Below are 26,395 nucleotides of genomic sequence, written 5' to 3' on the forward strand. Positions count from 1 at the left end.
TTTGTATATGGTAGAAGTACAGGGGTGCCATTAGCATAAATCCTGACAAATTTCACAACCAAGTCAATAAATTGGGTTTATCTGCCTTTCAAAACGGATGTTTTATTTGAAGAGATTTTTATAGGAAGATTAGTTCCATATGAATAGTTCATTTCATTAATGTAATTGAAATTTCATCTTGGGCTTTGATCCAGTGGAAAACATCTCAAGAAAATGACAGTACCCTAGGGAAATCTAGGTGACACTGAGGAATTACAAGTTAAAAATCACACTGTGACAGACCAGGCATATTTTATATAACCAAAATAATAGCTTAATAAAATGCACATGTGATCGCTAAGTAGAGCTACCACTGAAGCAGGTTGCATTTCAAATGCTTAAGTCTTTGACTGCTTTTGAGGAGTTAACTCTGTTTGTACAGAAAACTATTCCTGTCACCTGTGATTAGAATTTATCTTTCCAAGACTTTGTGTGCATTATTTTGTTGTTGACAAAACAGCCAGGTGGAAGCCCATTTCCTGAAAGAATACATAAGTGTTCAGAATCAAGAGAATGCATGACCTTGAGCTCACAACTGTTTCAATAGATACACATTTCAAAATCTCAGCACACTAGAGGATAAGGCAGGGGATTGTCAGGGTTTTAAGGTCAGTCTGGGTAAAACAGTGTGATCCTGTCACAAGCAACTGAAAGCTGTGGGCTTTTGTTTTTCTAACTGGTACAGATGGCAGGGCAAATACCGTGAAGTGTGGTCAGAATCATCACTGGCTTCTCTCCAGTCATAGTATTCTCTAACTCATAGTCCCAAGGGCTGTGAATCACCTGATCCATCATCAATGGGACTGATGATCTCCTTAATAAGACTTGTCCTATCAAGGATCAAGTCACTGGTTATTCCCCAAGATTATCATCCAGCCACACATGTAGAAAAGCCAGATGCAAATGCCAAAGACAAGAAACGAAGGCAAAGATCATGGTGTAGTCAAAATCTGCTATTCTGAAACTCCCAGTTGCCATTAGGAGCGAGGCATAAGAAGAAATATTTCTTAAGCACCCCTAACACACAGAGTTTAAGGGGACTTCTGTGGCAGAGTGACTGTCTGGTCACAGGTCAGGGATCCTTCTATTAACTCCAGTTTTATTGCTTCTGTACAACTCTGAGTTCTTTGGGAAATCTCTCAACATTTGTAATTTAGGATATTTTCAGTCTGCGGTGGTTCTTTTGAAAACTCATTTCCAGCTCAGCTTTAAGACACCATAAACCTGAAGTGGCATTGCTTTGTGACCATTGCCAAGTCTGGCCGCACCTGTGGATGCATCTCTCCAGAAAGCCTGGGCAGCTCCTCCTGTGGCCACTCCAGGGAATCATGTAGTCTTGGTTATCAAAACCCAGTCCCCACTGGCTGCTTATAGCCTGCAGTCCATCAAGGTGGAATGCAAATGGACGGTTGCAGAGATATCTGTTAGCACGTCCAGGAGAGAGACAATGGCTTTCTAAATGGTCAGAGCCACACAGTAATGGAGGGTATAAATGTGCCAGAAGTCTGGTTATGATGATGGATTTTATCTCATTCTAAGTTCATCAAAATTAATTTGTTCTTGTGTCTCCAATTTTGTGGCTCTGATTTCAGATCTTGCTGTACTGTATGAGTCTATAATTGCACATCTTTGGCATATCAGGATTGTATTTTAAAGTCTCCTAATTCTACCTAATCTGCATTAAGTCAGGAAATGTTGAGTATTTCAATGATTCATGCAGACCCACTTTGCCTTGAATTTTTTTCAGAAGTAGCTTGCCCCAGCCAGCTTATGCTTCTCACGGGGAGGGTCTTGTGGACTTGGAGCTTGAGAGGTGTTATTCCAAAGTTCTCAACAGTTTGTGGATTGCATTCTTCTCTTCTCTCCTTGGTGCAATGAAGGCCATTACAGACCCATCATGTCTGACCTACCCCCACCCTAGGGATTCTGATGCAGTTGGACTAGTCTGCATCTTCACTGTTCCCTCTCAGAAGAAGAATTCTCCACAGCATCCAACAGCAGCTCACAGAGTTAGCCCTGTAGCCAGGTGATTTACTTGTTTAAGAGAATGGAACTCTAGACAAAAGTGTACTTCTGTCCCAGTCACAGGGGACATGCCAAGCATGGAACGGTGACGATACCGTCTTGAAGTCTCAGTCAGGTTAGTTTTCTCCATCAATTACGGAATTAAAGGTAGGAAAAATCTCAGACACAATAGGTAGTGACTAACACGTTTAGGGAAATGAGGAAACACACTCACAGGCAAACACATGCAAGAATGTACACACGTGTGCACGCATGTGCACAGACACACACACACACACACACAGGGGTGGAGTGGAGGATGATCACAGAGAGAAAATCTCCTTGTAGAAGACAGAACAGACAAAACTACAAATATCCTGGAGGAGTTAGAGTGTTCTTGGTGGCATAAAGCATAGCTACCCACCAAAGAAAGGGGAGCTGACACATTGCTTCAGAAACATGTCTTGTACATATCTAACCAACATGGACCATTCCCAGGAGTGGCATGGGACCCTGGTGGATCATTCCTAGGAAGTGGCGTGGGGGCCCTGCTGATGAGAGACAAAACTCATCAGACCTTTGTTTCAGATGAGAGAGTGAAGAAAAAGCTGATGTTTGCCGTTTTCTTTATCTGTCTGGTTTCTTCCCCTATCAGTTTGTCTGTCAGGGATCTGTGTGTCCAGCTCTTGCTTCCTCCTTTTTGTCAGCCTTAGTAGAATGACTTTTCACATGTGAAAACCATAAGGCTCTCTTCTGTATGAAGTAATAGTTAAAAAGTAAAGTCCATCTTTTTATTCTAAGACATCAGTAACACCAATAAGTAACATTCTTTAAGCTTACCATGTGTTGCAATCCATACATTTTAATTTAAGATCTAACATTTCATTAAAATCATTATTCAAATGAATTCATTTGCATTGTGAGAGCCACAAATACAGGCCACCTATTTAATTTTCTAGAAGCCAAATTAGAAGGATCAAAAGGAAACAGAATTATGTCTTGTTATTGAATTTTCATTATATCATTAATCTATGTATGCAAAAAATATTCCCACATATATCAATAAAAAAACACACTGATCAAATATTTTATGTTTTCCCTACAAAGCCATCAAGGTTCGTTCTGTAGCTTGGGTGTTAATCAGCTCACACACATCATACTATAATACACTCACTGGCTGTGTGTGACTGGTGCCCATGCTGCTGGAAAGTGTGTCTCCTGGGTGTTGAGGGACAGGCAAAAGAAAAAAGGGCATAGTTGCTCATATTTCCCTCCGGGAATCTTACAGTGCCGGGCTTTAAGATAGATTTGTTCTGTGTCATCTAGAAAAGACCTCACAGAGTACCTGCAAGCCTCCACTATTCATTTGTTTTTGTTGTTCTGGCTTGCAAAAATGTAATTAAGGAGAAGAGTCAGCAGGTCTTTTAGAATGTCTCTGTCAAACAAATCAACACCTCTGTCAGACTAAATTAGGCAGAGTCTCCACAGCTACTGATTTCAGTCGCAATTGTGGCAGTCTGGATGGCTGGATTCCGCAACCATGCATTCAACCAACTGTGGATAGACATGAATGTCTCTGCAGCAAACCCACACAGACCTTTCTCTTTGAATTCATTCTGACAACTGTTTGTACTGAATGTACATCTAGAAGATAATTGGGGAAAGGTCTATTAATGAGAACAGTCTAGAAGACCTCAGTGTCTTCATGAACCAAATTGCTTTCATATCAGTGGCTTTCCCCCACCATCTTTATCCAAACCTCCCCCACCCTTTTCCTTCTGTACAGCCTTAAACAACTAACCCATAGGCAGCAATAGGCAGCATTTACTCTCAATCTTGAGTCTGAAAAGGAGAAATGATACCAATCCTGCCAACCTTCTGCCCTTGCACATACATGGTACATGATGTTAGTGAAGAGCATTGACTAAGAGGCAGTGAGTGCATGCGAGCCCAAGTATTAAACAGTGCATGCATAGTTAAGTAGGTGACTTACAAGTTGAAGGTGTCATTAGCAGGCATGAGGTATGAGTTCATGCCAACTGTCTGTGATAGTAAGAGTCCTCTGGTTATATATCCCTTCCCCCTGGGAAAATCATAACTGCTGACATTGAACCTACTTTCTAGAGTCTCTTGGCTTCTCATCTGCTTTCTCAGAATAGCTCATATTTGTACACTTCAGATACATTCCCATGTCTGTGGTCCTGTTGGCATCTCAGGGGTGACACATCTCATTTGCTATTGTGTATCTGATTGTCCTAACAGTTCTTGGCATTTATACTATGGCAATGAGTTAGTAGCCAATATAGGAGTGGTTAGTTAATAAGAGTTTGTTGTGTTTCCTAAACAGGATGCCCTATCCACAAGGATACACCCCAGGATCTATAGAGTAGATTCCTGGAACTTTGGTCCACACATAGGATAAAGTTTAACTTATAACTTAGTGAGAAATTAGCAATAACTAGTACTGAAAGAGAATGGCTGTAACAGAATGATGTAATAAATTCTTTAAAGCAGATTAATTTACTTATTTGTAGAATTTTCTGCTTAATATTTTTGAGTCACTGCTGGCCATCAGTAATTGGACCCATATAGGATGAAAATTTGGACAAGGGGGCTAGTACAGACAATGGAAGTTTCTATCAGGAAAAGGCTTTGCTCTGGCAAATGAGGGGGTTCTAAACCATGAGAATAAATCCTTCATCACGGCTGGCTCATGTTCTGGGTGATAACCTTAAGGAGCCTCTATACCTCAGGGAAGTCTACACACTTGAGAGAGATACAGTCAGGATCCTGCGAGAAGCAAAGGACACAGTGCCCTGTCCACAGCTACTACAATGCTGAGCTTCCAGGCATGGGGGCCTGGCTAAACCTGGATGTCTCCCTTGCTTCACACAGAAGAGTTCTAGTGCTGTGCTTTTGACTTCAGTGGGAGATCTAAAAATAAACAACAAAAAATCTTTTGCCTGAAAGACAAGTTAGTAAACCAAGCCCAGTGAAGGAATCAATAGACCAAGCCAGGTCATGTCAGATGATAGATACAAGGATGCCCTCCCAGGTCTCTAAGACAACATGTGTTTGGCTGCATGAGCATGCTCCCTTTGTACCTGTTACTGACCAGAGAAAGGTGATTGTTGAAAATCCCTCAGTCAGCCCAGCACTGGGTCTTTGGAAATTTTCTTCACTAATAAATTATTGGCCTTCTGAAACTCACGAAACTATCCCTAAAGACATAGATTTTTTAAAATTTACTTTTGTTGTTTGTTAGTTTTTAACACAGGAGTGCTTTCCTAAAATGTCAGTAACCTCACTGTCCTCTCTATTCTGTGACTGAATACGCTGTGAAGTAGACATCCTTCAGTGTAAGATAGTTTGTCATTTCCATTAAACAGTGTGTTCCTCTTCACAGGACCCTGGCCATTAGGATTTGTACCTCAGATGTCCCCCTACTGACATGTCTGAAGCACAGTTACCTTTATCTCTTGTCTCCCTTTCCCCTCAATATTTCCTTACTCAACAGTTAGAAGGATGACTAAAACCTGCTTGTGTGTGTCCTGCCTGTAGTATACAGGGTCTTGCAGAATTCATTGCATTGAGAGAGTGAAATACAGTTTTAACATCATGGATACAAAGAGATAACTGGCATCAGAAACAGTGTGACCCAAGCCTGATTCAAGAAGGGCTCTCCTAATCGTCTTCTCTTTGGAATGAAAACCAATGAGCTGGAAACCCAAACACTAAGGACACAGCCCTGAGGTGCAAGTGCTTTATGAGTAGTGAGCGAGCTCCCTAGGAGGGGAAGTTGTCCCTTACATGGGACATTCTTGAGAATGCCACCTCAGTTCATGTGAGAACTGCTTTTAAGAGGATACAATGAGTGCTCATGTTCAGCGCTTGTTCAGACATTATTGGGCAATATGATTGGATGGCTATATCCATGGAATTTTCCCCCATTTTTTAAGAAACCGAAAAGAAGAATATGCGGTTTTTTATTCTCTATTCCATCAGCAATTAGGCTTAACTAGGGAAGAGGAGGGGTGCCCAGCCCAGACTGCATGTGGTCATGGCAGCTAGTTTGTCACAGCTTCCTTCATGCTGAATACAGATCTAAACTGCAATTGCTTTTACTTAAGTAAAACTCAAAGAAAAAGAGAAAATGTCACAAGACAGTTTATCAGGAAGACAAGGTGATTCTTGAAGAGCAGTGACCCCGTGTAACCTGGAAAAGCAGACAGTATCTCACTAAGTTTCTCAAGTTTGATTCCATAATGCTTTTACTGGGCAAACCTATTGGAGGGCTAAATGGAATTTCAGGTCCAATGAATTACTTTTCCTTCTTACCATTTACTCTTGATGATAATTTAGTTTAATAAGTGCAGAGCCAAGCTGGCTCTAATTTCGCGGCAACATGCTGTGATCCAAAGGCTGGAATTTAGCCTTTTGAGACACATTCACTCGCTGCAACTGCAGATCAAAGGAACAATGAAGTAAGCTGACCTTCCATCTTCCCTATGCACGAATCTCTCAGTTCAAAGACAGCATTGGATGAATCCAGAATGCCAGAGGAGTAGTCATCTTAGATAAGAGCCTTCTAAGGAGGAGCCCAGGTTGAGTACCCCTTTGTTAAATCAAGAGAGCCGCTGTAGACCTCTCAGCGTCCTGATGATTCTTGCATCACTCCAAAGCACCATTTTCTTTTCCAAAATCAACATTATCCCTTTGGATTGACTGGACATTCCCTTTGAACACAGCCACACACATGTTTTACAGTATGCTTTTCCTTTTTATACTCAGTGCCCCCTCCACCTCGCCAAGGAACTGGCAAATATCTGCCCATGTATTGCTTCATAAGTATAATTAATTTTCATCCATTGCAGATTTATTTTCACTTGTAAGTTTTAATGGAATTCTCTAACCCCTGGTGTAAATGGAGGCTTTTCCTTGCTAGCCGCTTTGGTTCATCACCCGCCAGTCGCCTGGGCTCTGCTGCATTGCAGTCCCCAAATAACACACAAGATGCTGTATTAATTATGAAGCTGTTGGCCTTGCTTGTTTCTTACTGGCTAGCTCTGACTTAAGTATTTATCCCATAATTGTTAATCTAAGTATTTCCCTTACCGGAGAACTTTCTGGGCTCCTTATCCCTATGGCAGTTACATCTTGACTCCCTGTGTTTCTCCTACCCAGAGTCCTCCTGGATTCCTAGTCCCACCTATCTTGTTTTCCTATTGGCCAACAGTGCTTTATTGACATATACACAGGATTTCCCCAACACCCTGGTGTGTTCATATAATGCACGATTCTCACAACTGGACTGATATAGATTGCTAATCCTTGGGCCTCCTATATCTTGGCATTGACTCTACATCTGCAGACACATTCTGAAAATCTTTTCTATTTTTTAAGAATTTCAAACATGTATGCAATGAAATATCATATCCCCATTCATCCCCCCCCCACCTCCAACAACTCTCCCCAGATTCCCACTAATACATCTACCTTTTAATGTCAGGCCTTCTTTTTTTTTGTACTAAGGGAGGTTGCCATGCTCTGGGGATGAGCTCTGCTCCCATGCACTTATGCACTTATTGGCAGCACTCGCTGAGTGTTTAGTAGGTCTTCCTAAGTCTTTACAATGGGGAAGCTCAGTCCAACGTTTACATGCATGTAGAGAACATAGCCATTTCCCAGCACCCAATGCCTCTGAGAGAATATTAGATATTTCTTGCATTTGATTGGGTTCTGGAAAACATACCAGTAGAATATTAGGAATCATTCAGTCTGTTGCTTCCTTCACTTTTTCCTGATCTGTAGCACCGTCGCAGTTGCTTTCTGTAAGCCTTGTAGTCAGTTTAATAAAATCCAATCCAATTTAGTTTTTACTTGTTCAGACCATTGTGATTTCAAACATCATTTTTATTTGACAATTCACTTGAAAGCAGCAAGTGCTGGGGAATTTTAATTATTTTTTTCACCACAGTTTTAAATAATTGCCATGAGCGGGTCTGCCAACAAGACATGTTTGTTAGAGTCAGCGTGAAAAAAAATCACAGAATGACTGATAACTAGCTATGCAAAGGTAGATTGTAAGAAAAGTTGTAGAACTACATGAAAGGTAGGAGCTGTGCCTCAGAATCCACAAGTACACAAGATTAAATCAAGTGTGTCAACTTCCATGAAGTGGCCATTCTGGGTTGGATCATTTTTCTCTTGGGTCTGTCTTGTCTATGATGATACATACTGCATTAGTGGTACCCTAAACATCTGATGTGAGTGACTCTAAATCAAATACAATAGCCTAACATAACCTTCAGACAAATCCAAATGTCCCTAAGGTTGGCATAGATGGGGAGAAAATGACTCAAGACTGAGAAGCATAGAATGTGCAAAGTTAGCACCCCATGATGTTTCCATGACTGTGACAGTTTGAAAAATGTTTGCACAAATGGTCATTCTGAAATAGTTTCTCAAATGAAGAGCTTTCTGGCGTGAGAATATCCCAACTGGATAATGGAGTCTGGTTTGTGAGCACAACTGAGTTGAAAGAACAAATGACTCACAGCTCAAATGCAGAATTGAACATAAAGCAGAACCTCATTCCTATTCCAAATACAAATGAATTGATGTCTGAGTGTCATACCCCATGGTTCATGAGATCTGAAGCCTCGTTTGCACTATAATAGTAACTGCATCCATGCTCCACTCTGGCAGGTCAATGATGCGGCTTTGTTCTTTCGTTCTGGTCCCTAGCCTGCTCTCCAGAGTACTTGCAAGGATTCTGCAGATGAGAATGGTCAGTGTAGACTCATGGCTGTCCCTATTCTATTCTGTGAGTTTCTTAAAACATTCTCTCCACACAGGGAGAGTGGCCTAGTCTTTTTTTAGAGTAAGAAGAGGTCTCAGGAACAGGACTCATTAAGTGAACCCAACAGAGAGGAGGAAATGTCCTTCCCTAGTATGATTGAAGACAGAAATCCTCAAGCTTTACAATAAACAAGACCTGTCTTGTTTGGTGAGGGTTAGCAGACATCTGCATGAAGAGGCATTTTCTGTTCTCAATACCTTATCTACTCCAGGTGAGTGACAAAGAATGAAGAAGAGCTGTATATTGCCCAGTAATGAGCTTTTAATCCACTGGAAGAATTTGCTCCAAGTAACATATTGTCTTTGTTTTTTTTAATCTCAAAAAGATTTCTAAATTCTTGTGAATTTGCAATGCTGGCTCTGTTTCATTCTGTATTGTTTGTTGCGTCTGGTTGTTGATCTTCGTGGTAGGCTGAGCTATCTTCTCATTCATAGTGGCCCACCTGTGAATGACTGTGACATCCCCAAACCTGTGAGAGTACTGAATACAGTGCCTATACGGTGAACTCGAAGAACAACACATTCAGGACTCTAATGAAAATGTGATCTCCTTTCAACTCTTAGAACACTTAGTTCCAGTAGTTGTGTATCCGAACGTACTTGTGTAACTGGTGTTATTGTAACACTTCCATTCCACACTGGGGAAAATAAATTAATTCACACATGGAGAGGACAGGTAACTACAAAATCCCACCCTTACTCAAGAAGTTATTGACAGATGATAGTTGCTATCAGAGAGAGAGTCAGTTTTCTCTAAAAGTATTGTTGCTGGTAGACCAACCATACTCCAGTAAAAGGCCACACACCATGAATATGTGGGAAGCACAAATTAGATTTCATGGGTCTAAAGGATGACACAAAGTTGAATTGGGTAGGAAAGGGAGGTTGGATCTGGGATGAATTAGAAAATGGGTAATATGGTTAAAATTCATGGTATTATAGAACTACAAAAAGGAAATATCAATTTATTTGTACTTTATATAGAATTACAACTTGATTATTTATCTTAACAGTGGCAGTCTTCACTCATTAGCAAAGCATTTCTCTTAATTAACCAATGGTATGGATTCCTTTGAGCTATAGCTGTGTTACAATTTACAGGAATATATGAGAAACTCTCTAAGTAAAATAAACAGCCTAAAATAGGATTTTTGCTATTTCTGAGCCTTCCTGAGACACCAAATTTTTAAGTGCTACTTCCACACAGAACTAATTCCTCCAAAGAAATTGTGCTGCCTCTTCCCTCCACCCTAATAGATACCCAACATTATTGAAGAAGACAAACACATTACTCCAGCCACCAAAGCACTGGCACGTCACTAAACAGTTCCTCGTTGGCTAATTCACAACTGATTGAATAAATGCCTCAAAAGTCTCAGCCACCTCAAAGGGAAGACAGTTAATTCAATGACTACTATTGATTGACCCCTTGTTAATTAAATAGCAAGCATGGGGAGGCGTGGTGTGCACAGATCCCACAAAGAGAGCAGTCTGCTCCTGTCGTCTTTTGTGAGCTTTCCAGTCTCCTCTTAAATTCTGCTCTGGCTGAGATGTAGATTTGTAGGTTAATGCATTTTCCATTTGGACCCTTTATAAACGAAACATTTATTGGCTCATAAGCAGAACCTCTACTTCCCTTTTGAACTATTGCCCACAGATTGTTATTTTCCTATTCTGAGGAAACCATGAGCCATCCTAAAGAGACTGTGTCTCCTTGCATAACCCTCACATCATGGCTAAGCATTTTAATTGATAATAAATTGTCAAAGCTCTTTCATTCCCCTTTGAGAGTCATAAAATTTCCCAGCACTTAACAGTTCTGAAGTCAGTTGTCAAATAAAAGTGACGTTTGAAATCAAGTGGTCTTAACAAGTAAAAAGTTAACTAGATTGAATTAAACTAAATTGACTGCATGGCCAACAAGCACGTCACACATGCGTTACGATTTTTGTGCCTTTTTTCAGTGTCCTTTCTTATGTCTTTTATGTATATGAAAACCATTGCTTGTGTGTGGTGCTTTATGGTACAACAATTCCTTGCCCACATGTTCATCACCATAAGGTGAAGGTGAGCAGTATAAACATAAGTCAATACATCCCTTGGAGTTGGTTGTGGTCTCAAGGTTTACTACTTCACCCCAGAATGAGTGCAATCTGGAAATTTTTCATGAAGTCTTTTCCCTGTAAACACTTGAACAAGATCATCCATCCATCCGTTGACCAGTCATTGACTTGGCATAGATTTGGCACATGTCAGGGGCAGGAACTTGTGTGTCTCTCATTTATCATAGTGTGCCTTGCTGAGACAGCTTATTGTCTGATGAAACTTAGTCCCAGATAGCTCAAATTCAGTAATGTTGGCGCATGTAACTCAGCTGAGAAGGATGGGTGCCTCCCATGACATGGAGCTGCAGAAACAGCCTTTTTCTTAAATACTCAAAGTTTGGCTTTTGTCTATGAATGTTGCTTCTGTTCTGAACACCTAAACTGTTCCCAGCCCCTCCCCCCATGGCGGCTAACCCCGTATTCTTGCAAAACCACTACAAAAGAGGAAGCCTGTCATACTGCTAAGGGGTCCAGGCTTTGACTGTTGGTTCATATTACTGGGCTAGAGCAGGCCTTGGTCAGGGTGAGGACCAGTCCCCAGCTACACATACAAGGGAGGGGTGGTAATTACCAAAGCAAAGCTATGATGCTGGGCTCTGAGACCACCACCCAACACTTCACATGGAAACAAGCACACATCCACTCTGGATAAAACCAAATGACCACTATGAGTGTCCAAAATGAAACAAACTCTCTCCTGGGAAATATTTTATCAGAATCAGAAAGATCATTAGATGAATGAAGAACTAAACTCTTCATTATTTATAATTAAGTTATAGCACTCAATGATCGACAGATTAGCAGTTTTCAATGTACATGATCCTCCTTAGAGCACGTTTGCTCTTGTTTTTTTAAATTAACCTCAGTGTCCCCATTTACATATTTCCTTTTCCCCTAAGATAATTAGAATAGGTTAGAGAGGGCAGGGTGTACTAAAATTAAGAATGATCAATAAAGCCACATATAAACCCACTTCTTTAAAATGTGTATGTGTAGCCAGGCAGTGGTGGCGCATGCCTTTAATCCCAGCACTTGGGAGGCAGAGCCAGGCAGATCTCTGTGAGTTCAAGGCCAGGCTGGACCGACAGCCTCCAAAACAATACAGAAAAACTATGTCTCATAAAAACAAAACAAAAAAAAGTGTGTGTGTGTGTGTGTGTGTGTGTGTGTGTGTAAGTGTGCTTGAATGAAAGTACCTGTTGAGGTCACTCTTAAACTTGAGAACTACTTGCCTCTTCCTTCTGAATCATGGGGTTACAAGCATGAACCAATAAGTATAAGTAACCTGTTGACTGAGGATTGGCATCCCCAAAGTTATCTCTCCCCCACAGTCTCAAAACCACTGTCACCTCTTTGAGATCCTCACACATCCTGCCATGAAAGCCTGAAGGAGACCCTTAGCTCACACCTGTGTGCATAATCCTGGAGCTGCTCTTGTCAAAACAGCTTAGTCCTAGAAGAGTCCCAGTAACATGAGCTTTTAAGATCATGTATCAGGACATCCGTTTCCTGAGAACCAGATGTTTTTTTTATCATTCAGTTCCATTGCAGAGCTAAGCAAAGGTACATGGTCTACTTCTGTGAAATAAAGGCCAAGGAGAAAAAACAATGGCAAGATCAGCTAAAACAACGCAAGTCAATAACAATGGGTCATAAACAAGACCCATGGTCAAAAATCTACACTGTACTGTGTGAATTGACCACAGAGCAAACCTGGCCCTGTGGGTTACTGGCAGTTTCTCAGAAACAAATATTATAGACAGCAGATGTATGAGATATAGCTTTAGCAAAGGTACATGGATTTAGAACCTTAGGGCAAGGATGAGGGAGGAGAAAGAAGGGAGGGAGAATCTGCCAAGCTTCTGAGCTGAGAAGCCAACAGATGTAAAACATCAGGAGGCTGTGCTAGAAGATGCTTTCCGGTAGCAAGAGTAACCCTGGGACAGTGCCCTGAGCGGTCTTCAGGGGTGCACACATGTGTGCATGTGCTTGAGTGGGGGGGAAGGTGAGAGAGACAGAGAGACATAGGGAGGAAAGAAGGGAGGGAAGGACGGAGCGAGGAAAGGAGGCTTGGCTTCCGCCACACGGATCGCTCAGATATAATGACTCAATCTCAGCACCTTCTGTTTGCTCTTCCATTACTGGAATTACTCAGTTCTCCAGGCTGCTAAACCAAAGCTAAAGAAGAACTCTGGGCCCACCTGTTAGCTACTAACATAGAGTGCCTCTCATGGCACATGGGCTGAGTCCTGAGCACTGCCCTGCCCATGTCCCATTAGTCAACAGCCTCATGGCGGTGTCATTTCCTGACACATGTGACTCATCTCCAGAAGGGGAACCCTGAACTAGTGCTGTACAGCTTCTAGCTCTAGGCCTTCAAAATCCTGACACCCAGATTCCTTTCTAGAGCGTAGGACCAGGCTTTGGCATTAGGTATAAATATGGTAGTTTCCTACACTCTCTTTCCTGTGTTTTGAGAAAAGTTATAAGTAATGCCCAAGTCCTTTCCTTTGCATGCTTAGAAAGAGTTGAAAACTCTATGCAAACAGGTCAGTTTCCCAAATCATCAACCCAGACAATCCCGCATAGTATGGTGTATAAGTCTGCACCCCAAAATTACCCTTGACTGAGTGGCACTTAGTGGCAGGATAAAACAATGCAACGCAGATATGTCATATTTGGGATCCTCTCCATGTCATGGAGCAAGGTGTGGATAGCATACTCAGAAAGCAACATGTCTTCTTAGCTATTGTTCACAGAGGATAATGTCTTTCACTGTGAGCTATTTGAGGATGGGGTAGCTTTCTAAACAGTCACCCCCATGAGAGTTTAGCTTGTATGCCTGAGTAGGTAAAATGTTTTGTTCAAAGTGAATCTATTGTACAAACTTTGTGACAAACTCTTATTTTGCCAAATTTTGAAATCTACCTTTACAAAAGTGAGCCTCCAGGGAGAACAAGCCTCTTGTTTACCTTCAGCATAGGTGACCACAAAAAGCATCCTTATGTGTTCTTTGGTGTCTTTCATGAAGCAGATGTCTTTGCTAAAGCAGCTTTAATAAGTTAATGCATTTTTTTCAATTTGGAAGAAATGTTGGATGAGTCCAGAGGGACCCTTTGCAGACTGACATGGCTGAAGGCTAGCAGGTTTCTATAATTGAACAATTTCTGCAACAATTGCTATCATGTCTGTAGGAAAAGGCCACTTAAAAATAGAGCATGCTGTGCAGTGACTTTAAAGCATTTAAGTGACATGAGACTAGACCACTGCGTGTGTGGTGTGACAAGTGTGGCAGGCTTGGTGGCCTCAGAGAAAATCCTCAAGAATCCCCATTTATTTTCTCCAAGTGGGTACCTGGTAAAGGGGGAGAGAGTTGGAGCAGTGTGGTGCTCGGGAGAGGAGGTATTCCACTTGATAAATACAATGGCTTTTCAGTAAAGGTGTGTGCGTCTTTCCGTGAGCCAGAGGGACAGCCTGGGTGTGAAGGAGTGGGGTCTGCAATAGACTTTCAATATCTTCCTGTTGAAGAAGTCTGTGAGTACCAACTATATCTTAAGCAAAGCCAACATAATTACATAGTGATGTAACACTCTCGCGTTTGCTGAAAGCACAGTGACAGGTGACTATATTATTTAAGCATAACAAGACAGGGGCTTTGTAAGTCTCTTATTAAAATGTGTAATTAACTAATTAGTGTAACATTAGTAACTTTTCCAGTTTGGTGCCAGTACCATGCATTTTTGTCTCACAGATTTGATCTTTTTCCCAAACTGATATTCATCTGTCATTGTGCATAGGGATAAAAGTAACTTGGACATTTTCCATCAAACTCCACGTGAATTCCCACAAAGGGCTGGTGGTATTCTCAGCCTCTTTGACATCTAAGACCTTTACTGGGTCCAGTACAGGGCAGACTCTTATTTTGCTGTTGTGTAAGACAAGTGTCTGTTGATCAAAGACTAAAAATCACCATGACCTTGAAATGTGGCCTTGTATGTGTTCCAGTTTCTCATGAAAATTTACGGGTCATGGTCACAGGGGAAAATTATAGGCTATGAGCAAATTTTGAGTCTTCCCTTAGGTTTTGTGATCTATTAAAGTCACAGTAACCTTACCCAGTGTCTTGGAAAGGCAACAGGGAGCCACAATTAATCTGTTGGGACTGGAGGCACATGGCTGTGTCACACTGTGCTTAGGCGTCTCATCTACTGTGCCTGAAATGCTGGTTCTGTTATATTATTGATTTAAAGAATTAGAACTCATCTTGTAATTAGAACTAGATTAAGTACAGCAAATATCTAACTACCGATAACTGCTACTAGATTAAAATTTTCCTACGAGTTCGATTAAGGACAGATAACTATGGAGTATGATGCCTCTAGTGTTTAATATTTTTTTAAGGTTCAGTTTATTTTTAATTATGTGTATGTTTGTGTGTGCTCACATGAATGCAATTGCCCAAGCAGACAAGGAGGGGGCGCTTTGGATCTCCTAGAGCTGGAGGTGTATGTAGTTTTGAGCCACTAGGGTAATAGGAACCAAAGTCAGATCCTCTGGAAGAACACTGCACACTCTTAACTGCTGTGCCATCCCTCCAGCTCCAAGTGCTTAGCATTTGAAGGAGCTGACAATTTACTGTGTGCTTAGCTTCATCACTAAACTTTGATTTCCACGTGCGTAAAAGGGGACTAGAAAGACTGCCACTCATGAGATGAATGTGAAGATTCAATGATGCTGTTCAAGTGTTCAGACTCTTCCCTGACACAAGCTTGAGGCCAACCAAACATGATGTCCCTCACTGCTGTTATTAAGGCTGCTGTGGTAATAGGGAGCTCTCTGCATGTTACAATCCCCAGAAGGAGATATGTGTACATGCATACACAAATGTACATGTGGAGATGTGCATGTTTGCATGTGAAAACATGGAATGTCAAGACTAAGACTCCATCTTGCTGACTAGTTTAACTGCCTACGTACCATGCTTGGCAGCCTCGGATCATCTCAGCCACAGAAAGAACCTGACTTCCCTAGAACATCTGGGCACTCACACAGTCCAGATATATTGGTGATTATTTCCTCACAGACCTGTTTTGAAGTAAAGTGAGCATGTCATTACCACTGTTAATATAATCTCTGTTATCCATCAGTGGTCACAGAACCTAAACATGTCTTAGAGCCAGTGCAGCTTGAGGGGAAAAAACCACCATGAAGAACTGTGTTGTGTTAACTTTTTCATAAGAAAGACCAGAACCAAAATAGACATTAAGATACTACGAATGTTGAGGCAAAGTGTCAGCACATGCTAAGCTGCCCTGGATTCTCTTCCATCCTAAGTAGTCACTGTACTCACCTGAGAAGTTGATCAAAGATCGTTTCTCTGTTTAAAATAGAGAAGCCAGAACTCCTTTACACTGCTGAGAATATTTCCTCAACTGCAGGGTTTTCTTCCGAAGCGTGAGAGGAAGGATGAGGGTGGAGGCCAGCAGAAAGATGCAGGCTAATTTATGCCTCCTTCTGGTGATGGTAGGAATGGGAGGGCTGATGGTCATTTCTCAGGGTTGGAATCTCGACAAGCATCATATCTTATCATCCTCTGCGCATCTGCAATACTTACCACCACCCTGGGATTTGGACAACTGCCTTGGAGGTATGAGTACTACTCCCCCAAGGGATGCTGGTGTCTTGGAGATAGCAATGTCAAGTCAAAAGTTCCCCCTCCATAATAGTCATCAACATGAAGTCTGTAGTCAGTCATGCTCTGCCTCTTCCCTGCAGCCCTCCTGAGTGGACATGAACCAGCTTCTCAAGGTCAAATTGAACTATGGAACCACTGAGACCTATCTGCTATCCTGGGGTGGCCTGTTTGCACATCCTCCTTGTGTGCTACGGTGCTCATTTTCACAAATCTTTCTCTTTTACTCTTTAAAAAAAATTGTGTGCGTGAGCATTTTGCCTGGATGTATGCTCATGTACCATGAACACACATTTTCTGTGGAGGCCAAAAGAGAGCACTGGATCTCATAGAGCTGGAGACTTTTGTGAGCTGTGTTGAGGGTGCTAGCAATCTGATCCAGGTTCTCTGGAAGAGCAGCCAGTGCTCCTAACTACCAAGCATGTCTCTTATAACTGTCTTCTGCTTTCTTACTGTGGGTAATTGGGGAGGAAACGCTGTGTTTTGAGTCTGTTGTATTCTCCATCAGAAGCTTTGGAGAATTCTGTGAGCAGGCATGCTTTCCTTCGCTTACTGGCCATTTAGAAGATCTGAGATAGATTGGCCAATGGTGACAGTAAAGAGTTCATGGATAGGGCATTGGTGGCACACACCTTTAATCCCAGCACTTGGGAGGCAGAAACAGGTAATTCTGTGAGTTTGAGACCAGCCTGGTCTACAGAGCTAGTTCTAGGACAGCCTCCAAAACAATACAGAGAAACCCTATCTCGAAAAAAAAAAAAGAGTTCATGGATAGATTTCAGTACATTTCCATTCTTAGTTATATTCCTCTTAATTTGTCTTTCATTTCTCTTTTGAATTATCCGTGTTTTACTGTAAAGTGATTGCATTTTTTATGAAAAAAGATTATAAAATATGCATTAAGGAAAGAAAGCAATTGGGTCCGTGATTGTACTTTGTTAATTTTATTCATAGCCAAATGGCATGTAATTGTTTTATAACTGTTGAAATTAATAAAGTGATCAAGTCTATTATTCCAAAATCTATTATAGTGGGTCACTTGCATTATGTATTACTTTTCTTTTCCTGAGAAATCCTCTATAAATACCCTTCATTTTGCCTGTGGCTCTTAATTACCATGCATTTTTGATATTTCCTCTTTTAAGAAAAAATGGAATTCCAGCCAGACTCAAAACACAACACTGTATACTTTTTAATGCAACTTCCATGCTTTGAATTGATATTTAAGAGAGTCTTATCTTCTACTGTGGTCTCCTGGATCAAACAGCTATGTCTGTAGTTTGGAACCCTTGGTATTCATGCTTATTATGGTTTTTATGAGAGCCATTCTTAGGTTAGGAGCAAAAAGATGATTTGCAAATGTCAATCTGATGTGCTCCACCCACTTTGACCAGGACTCTCCAGGGCCTTACAATTTCAAGTCGAACCCCATAAGTGCCTCTTCCTGGTCAACAAAATTCTAACCTATTCTATCCTACCTCCTTGGTCAACTCTGCTCCCTGGTTCCTGTTCTCTAGCCTTAGTGGTCCCAGGAGGCCTTGTGTTCTCCACATACTCCTTCCATTAGTTAGGGCTTTCTCCCCAGCACTATTGTGTTGGCCTGGAATTTTCTCTGCCCAGTCCTTTCTTGTCTGTAGCTAATGAGGGCATCCAACATCATTCTCCCTTTCAATCTTAATGACTAGTTATTATCTAAGTCATTCCTGGTCTGTTTTGTTTGCAGTATCATGGTTTCCCCACCCCTGGTAAACTCTAAACTTTATAAAATATAAGTCCTTGTATATCGGTGTGCACCAAACAAAGATCATTTATTAGCATGTGCTAATTTAAAAAAATAGTATGAAAGAGTAAATGACCTCATATTTTCCTGGTCATGTTTAGAAGGGAGTTCTTCCCATCTATCATGAGAAGCAAACTGTGGCTTGAGATAAACATAAGTGCCTGCTGGCATTGTTTTCTTCCTACACACTCTCTATTTTTCTAGATTTGGCTTTCCTCATTGCAAAACAGTCATAATCACAAAATTATCATTAACTGTTTTTCTCTATTTTCAAGGCTTTCTGTGCTAAGTCTGTCCAGACTCCTTTTTTTCCTTGGTCATAGCCAGCCATGCCTTTTGAAATCAATGTCTGAAGCTGACTGCATCAATTCTCCAGAAGTGAACTTCAGTCCAGAAAGAAATGAGCAATTGTTTCTTTAGCCCTAGTAAGAGGAGTGATGCTTACGACCTCCAAGCATGTGAATTGCACTCTTGGGGTATCTGTTAATTAAAATAAATTAAAGAAAATGATCAAGAGCTTCGCTTTATTGAGTTTTGAAGAGTCACAGTTAACAGTGTAAAGTGACAACTCCCGATTGTTTTATTACCGAGGGCTGGAGATTATATACATAACTGGTGAACACACTCTGAGATCACCCCACTCTTCTCCATATGCAGATGAGAAAATGATGCTGACAAATGCATGCCCCACTTGGCCTCAGGAGTGATCGAACTGCTATTTCACAGAAATAGAGTGGATGCTAATGCTCAGGGTGTTGGTGTTCCTAAAAGGATGAAGATTTATTTTAAAAAAACATAAGCTTTAAGTGTTTCCATTAAACATATCTACATGCACACACACATGTGTATGTATAGCATCATGGAGACGACATGGTGAATTGTGGTACCCTTTAAAATGCAAAAGTATAGCAGGTCCACACACACCCTCTCCATAGTAGTAACATTTAAGGGTTTAGGAGGTGCTGCCAGCCTCTGATACTAACCTTACTCCTGGCTGTGGCAGCATCCCAAGATTCTTCACATTACATCTTAAATAGATGTATTTTATGACTCCTAAAGCTGACCCACTTAAAACATACAAATCACTCCATCCTTGTACTTATGTCATGATGCAACTGCACCATCATGGAAAGGAGGCAGGACCTACCCAAGTAACTGCCTCTTCTCTCATCCTTGTTCCCCAGGGACTGCAAATCTATAGGATTCTAAGATTCTACACTGTGATTCTCATTCACTCAGTATACTGTTACTTTCTTATTTTGCTAAAAAGTGAGAGCACGCGCGCGCGCGCGCGCGCGTGCGTGTGTGTGTGTGTGTGTGTGAGAGAGAGAGACAGACAGACAGAGAGACAGAGAGACAGAGAGACAGAGAGACAGAGAGACAGAGAGAGAGAGAGAGAGAGAGAGAAGGTGGACTGTGAAGGCTCGAAGAGGGCATTTGCTCTACAGGAGCTAGAATTATAGGTGTGTTGTAAGCTGCCTTGTGAGTGCTGGGATTCCTATTCTGGGTCCTTTTCCAGAGCAGTTAGTGCACTTAACTCCTGAGTTGTCTTAGACAGGTTCATAGGATGCTTCTGAGAGAATGTTCTGAGACTATATCCTGCCTCTGTATGTTTTTATTTGCTGTTACCAACAACACCTCATTCTTTATGCATATTACACCCAATCCCCACTCTATTCCCCAGGGAGGGTAAGGCCTCCATGGGTGATCTCTAGAGTCTATCTTTTCGTTCTGGGGAGGGCCAGATTGAGAGAGCATCCCTCATTATGGGATAGGCACCCAAAGTCCATTTGTATGCCAGGGATATATACTGATCTACTACCTAAATCCCCATGGATTGCCTAGGTCACCTCACTGATACCCACATTCAGGGGGTCTGGATCAGTCCCATGCTGGCCTCCTGGCCATCAGGCTGGGGCCCAAGATCTCCCCCTTGTTCAGGTCAGCTGTTTCTCTGGTTTTCACCAGCCCAGTCTTGACCCCTTTGCTCATCACTCCTCCCTCTCTGTCACTGGGTTCTAGGAGTTCAGTTCAGTGTTTAGCTGTGGGTGTCTGCTTCTGCTTCTGTCTGTCACTGGATGGAGTTTCTAGGATGGTATGTAAGATAGTCATCAAAATCATTATCAGGAAGGGGCATTTAAGGTAGTCTCTCCACTATTGCTTAGTTTGCCAGTTGATGTCAACATCTTTCTGACAGGGAAAGACACTCAGATTTTATTGTTTACTCTGGCAGAGAGGGACCTACAGAATTCCGTCACTTCCAGGGACTCTCTGAAGCTAGTTTCAGTTATTCACCTTCCCATTTGAAGAGCTCCCCTGCAGGATGGAATGTTCCAATCTCAGAGGAAGGTAGCTAGACAACAGCATCAATGTGATGCAAACGCCATGTAAATTGCTGTTGTAGTCATTGTCGGGAATCTGGATAAAAAGACAAAGAATCTATACATTTAGTACATTTAGTATTGGCTCAATACTTATATTTGAAACAATCTTTCTTTGTAGCCCAGGCTGGAATTGATCCCAGCATCCTCCTGCCTCAGCATGCCAAGGGCTGAGATTATAAGCATAAACCACCGTGCCTGGCTCTAAAAGCAGTTTTTAAAAAGATATTTTTATCTCATGGTTGGTTGACTACATTGACACAGAAGCAGTTGATGCAAAACTCATCTCTCACTTGGGAGTGTGTGGGCTGTCAGATAAGGCATCAACTCCAGTGTTCAGTACCTCATTTGCTTGTCCAAACAGTTTTAGAACAATGATGTTTTGTTGTTACGAGATCTAGGCTGCACAATATGTCCACTGTCACTTCTGATGACTTTAAAGCTACTGGTTTTCTAATAAGCAGCATTATTCCAACCAAGCCCCATGGCCCTGACATTATTATGGTCTCTCCAGCTTGTGCTACATGACAGTATTCAACATGTGGCCTTTTAGCATGAACACCTCAAAATCTGTGGTTTCACAGATCTTGGACCCTGAGCCAGATCCTGCAATTTTACTTGCAAATATGTCTGCCCACATTTCAAGAAGACAATGGAAGCTCAAGACGAGAGATTTTCTGAGAATCTCAAAGCTTGTAAATTTCATCCACTAGGGCATATATTCTTCTGTTTATCATCAATGATGAGGTATCACAGGACACAGGAAGTTACAGGCGTGTTTGTTGTTTATTTGGCAAATCAGTGTCTTGGCTCAGGTGCAGCCTGAGGCTTTTCCCTATCTACAGAGAACCACCCTGTTCTCTATGGGATTGCCTGGGTGTGGCCATTTGATTAAGCAAAGAATGGGGCTTTGTGTAGATTTTTGCAATAGGAGGCAGAGTTCCCCACCTCTAGAAGCCAAGACAACATTCATATCCATCTAAGGAAGCAAAGTTTCACCCAAACACAGTTTGAGAAGTAAAATTCCATCTGGATCATTTCTTCCACTGTTTAATTAGTTTTGTTGTACCCAAATTCTGAACCCCCAAATCACCAAGAGGCCCATTTCAAGAGGCCCATTTCGATGCAAAAGTAAAGAGTCATTTATTGTAGTTGTTTAATGACCTAAACCCATTAGCTAGGGCCCTTCATCCCTCTACCATGGCTGGTGACTGGAGAAAGACCCCAAGAACCCCCAAAGCAGAGATCTTAAAGGTCAGTGTAAGGGGAGTGTCTAGGGTTATGAAACAGTCTCAGGACTGGTGCACTTCCAGGTTTGGGTGACCCTCCCTGTGTTGATTGGTCAACTGGTTGTTATGGCCCATAGGCCCTCCCAGGGGAGTTGCTATGTTCTGCATGTCACTGTGTGCTCCTGTCCGTAAAGCACACCCAGATCCATAAAACACAGCCCCACCAGCTAACTTCTGATTGGTTCCTTGTCATGAGGAGGGCATCTGACCTCCTAGTGACCAGGACAGGAGCAACAAGGTCATGCAAGCACATGTTAGCCTGTCATGGCTGCTAAAATGGGGGACTGGTCACTACAGTGTATAAAGACAGAATTTCTCAGTTATGTGATCTGAAGCTGAGTATCACAATATAGTATGTGCATACTTTATTTCCTCAAGTGTTGAAACTGTCAAAGAGTTTTGATAGGTTACTTTGGAATCATCATTCCAAGCATTTTTATAGTTTGCAGGTGAACAGGTTGGAAATAATGTTGCTAAAGTTTTGAACACAGTTATTAAAGTGCATATAAATTAAGGATAATAGAGATGGTGTTTGCGGGTTTCTGTGTCCTAACTTTTTAGCCACACGACACATAGGTTTAAACTTCTTTTCAGAGATTATCTAAAAAGAGGAATTTTATATTTGTATGACTTATTAGTCACATTTATACACAGAGAAAGTAAATCAACTGGTGATATATATGAGACTGTGTATGTGTGTACGTATAACACATACACACATGTACGTACACATATATAGTAGCATGTTTAGCCTGGCTCTTTCATTATTTTATTCACACATTAAGTAGATCATGTATGAAAGAGTTAAGAAAGTAGGGAACAGTAGGCACTTTGTTCAGTACCTAGGTATGATAAAAACAGCTCTCAGCTCTCCGAAATGTGTCACAGAAAATATTTGCAATTATTCACACAGTCCCCAAACTGAAATGCTCTGGATACTCATTGTTGGGGAATACATACACACAAGACAGTCCAGATGCAGACTGGATTTATGACCCAATAATACAAAGAACACGGTGCTGAGATGGGGGTTCACATGAATGCATGTTGGAAGAACTGCATTGCAGAAGCTAGTCAGAGACAGTCTTGTGTAATGGGTGCTTGTGCTCTATGAGGGTAAAGACTATATGTAGTTAGTGTTTGGTAAGACAGCTCATAGTGACTAGGCTTGGAGAGAGGGGCAAGGAGCTGAAAGTCAGGGACCAAGTGGTCCATCTGTGGCACTAAACACACTCTATACTTGACTCTGATCTGTGTCATTCACTGCAGTTGTTAGGCTAACCATCATCAGAGAATGCAATTAGGAAGTGTGCTACAAAGCAAGTTTTTCCTGTGTTTTGAAAACAAATCTTCAGTGGCCACTTACACTTTGACAATAGAGAGAATTCATATCCCTGGGCATTCCAGTTTGAATTGACTTTGGAATTAACTATAACATTTGACTGAATATTATTTTTCCCCTCATTATTGACTCTAAACTTGTCTTGAATTTTCCACGATGAAAGTAGTAGAGACCTTGCCAATGAGATACACATTGCATCCTTACTAAGTTTAAATTTATCTCAAGCATTTGTAAAGCCTGTCACAATGAATCCCATGGTAACCTGAGCAACCTTTCTAACAATAATCAGTTAATTAACTACAACTCCTCTCCTTCCCATATTAGTGAAGTAACTTCCTCACCCCTGCTTAGCAAAATCCAACTCTGGTTATTGTGTTGAACCCTGAGGACTTGCTGCTTAGGAGTTCATAAGCCATGGGAGGTTGGGAACTTCCACAGGTATGGTCTTCTCGGTTTAATTGATGACAGGAAAACAAAATGAAGGGTGTATTGAGGCTATAATGACTGGGAGGGCTCAGAGAGGTGCAGCTGTCTGTGACACAGGCTCATACCACAGAAGGATGAGGAGATGAAAGTGGAGGAAACTGGTGGGATGGGCAAGATGTGGGATTAATGAGCCCCAGGATACCCACGATGAGATGCTGAGAAACAGAAGAACATCCTTGCTTGTTCTTAATTCAGAACAGGACCAGAGAGATGGCTCAGCCACTACAAACCCTTACTGCTCATTTACAGGATACAGGTTTGCTCCCCCAGAAAACACACCTGGGACCTTACAACCACCTGTAACTCCAGTTCTTAGGGATATGACACCATCTCGATACTGTGAGCTCATGAACACATGTTCTATATATCGACTCACACAAGTACACACATAGATATTTAAAATTAATAAGTCTTTCACTGCAGAATGAAATTCACTGGAGTTTGAGACCAATCACGTATTTAGAGGTGATGCTTCCCATCTGGACGGTACACTCACAGAACTGAAAGTCTTTGGCAGACATGGTGATGAACAGAGGAATCTTCCCTACAGGGCGACTATTGGGAACCATCATAGAATTTCTATCCACCCATTTTTCCAAATGAAAAGTAGTAATATTTATTTGCTAACGTAAAATAAATAAGATACACAGCAGTGGTATGCAACCACTTCTATGCCATGTAATTATGCCTTACATGAATGAGATAGTCTGCAACATAATGCCATGCTCTACAGCAGCTGATGAAATTAGTGGCTGGTTCCACAGGTTTACAAGTGCTTATTCGAGGTTCACTGTGGGAACACAAGTGGAGCTCATCGGGCTGCAGAGAATGCCAAGGGTGGATTCCTATGACCCAGCAGAATTTTATTTAAAAATTTACATTTCTTCAGCTTTGGGATTAAGTGACCACTTGCTACTTCTAGAGTTTAAGGACAGTCATAGCTGGCCAGGCAGCTGCATACAACACAGATTGTGGGGAGAAGGCAGGCTGGTTAGTATTGTCAGTACTTTGACAAGTCTACAATAATCACCAAGAGGGAAGCCTCTGGGCATATCTGTGGGAGATTACCTAGAGTAGGTTTGTCACTGGGCAAGCCTGTGAGAAAATGATCATGGTTAGGCTAATTGAGTGGGGATATCGACCTTAGCTGTTGGTGGAACCATCCTAGGTGCTGACCTCTCAGACTGAATATTAAAAGGCAAGCTGAGCAACTGCAATCATTTCTCTTTGTTTTCTGACTGCAAAAGCAATGTGACCAGCCACCTCAAGTCCCAGTCACCATATCCTCCCATCCTTAATTTCTACACCCTCAAGTGACAGGAAAAGCCCCTGTTACCTTCCTGTAGGCAGGTATTCTCCAAGATGCACCAACTAAAGTCACCTGCCCAGTGTGAAGTCACAATGCCAGTCCCCTTAGGTAGACACAGGCAGGGTTACTCTCTTTGTTCCCAAGCCCCCAGGCAGGCTGTTGTTGCATCCTCATGATTCAACACTTAGAATGAGAAGGACTTTGTCACTACAGGCTCTGGGTGAGCAGGGCACAGAGTCCGGCAGAGGAGCCATTGGTAATGTCAGATTTCCAAGGGGCACTCTGCGGTTTGAAAAGTGGCCCATCACAGGTTGTGGGTCAATACTTATTGAGTGACTCATTTATGGAGATTCTGACATTCAGTGTCCTGGGGAATAAGAAAGATGAGATAAAACTAGATCTCTGTTCCCAAGCTAGCTGCATTTCTAAAGAGAAAAATCTGTTGAAAAAAATATAAATATATTTAAATTGGGAAGATCTCTCTCTAACAGGGAGCATACCAGCTCATTCTACATGTGTGTCATAAGTTGTTCATGAAGTTGAGACATATTAAGCAGTGATGTTGAGGGATGAGGATGCTAGGGAAGTGGTCCATAGAGATATCTATGCAATCATGGAAGGGAACAAGAGAACTCATAAAGTGGAGTTTCTTTGAGGTTGTAGGGGTTGTCTTTGGCTAACACTTACAGAGAGAGCATCAAGGAGGATGTACTTAGAAAAGTTAGCAGAGTGATGAGCAAACTTCTTCAGAGGAGAGAAATGGATTTGTTTGGAAGAAGAAAAAAGAAAAAGAAAATGACATGATTTCTGATGAAAATCCAGCCGAGGAATAGGTGGGAACAAAAGCCCAAAAATACGGAGGGTGCTTCTGTGGGGGCAAGACTCAGGCCCTCACCTAGACCTGGAACTGATTCTGACCACATGCTAGTGCACAATGTCTCTCAGCAGGAGGCTCCTGTCTCTATCATGGTGACACTGCTGGACTTCAGGGGATCTCAAGGGTCTCTTCCCTTCTTCCCCATGCTGCCTTCACCCTCGACACTCTGGCCTTGTATCTTAAGGACATGCCCTTACTAGCTGTGACATTGTAGGGACAGACAGAGCCAT

At 41.8% G+C, this 26,395-nt stretch overlaps 1 protein-coding gene and 1 long non-coding RNA gene across 2 annotated transcripts in view; one reads left to right on the top strand and one right to left on the bottom strand.

Moving 5' to 3' along the window:
- The window catches only part of Csmd1 (CUB and Sushi multiple domains 1), a 1,489,308-nt gene that overhangs the window by 922,973 nt on the left and 539,940 nt on the right, over positions 1–26,395 (top strand). The gene's annotated exons all lie outside the window — the stretch shown is intronic.
- LOC121135194 lies at positions 18,989–25,438 on the bottom strand. The gene is made up of 3 exons (XR_005872413.1): positions 25,316–25,438; positions 20,777–20,899; positions 18,989–19,245 (listed from the first exon to the last, which is right to left on the bottom strand). It is a non-coding gene; the product is annotated as an uncharacterized LOC121135194 (long non-coding RNA).

This window comes from Mesocricetus auratus, unplaced genomic scaffold, assembly GCF_017639785.1.
Source record: "Mesocricetus auratus isolate SY011 unplaced genomic scaffold, BCM_Maur_2.0 Super-Scaffold_100031, whole genome shotgun sequence".
In the NCBI taxonomy this organism is placed as follows: domain Eukaryota; kingdom Metazoa; phylum Chordata; class Mammalia; order Rodentia; family Cricetidae; genus Mesocricetus; species Mesocricetus auratus.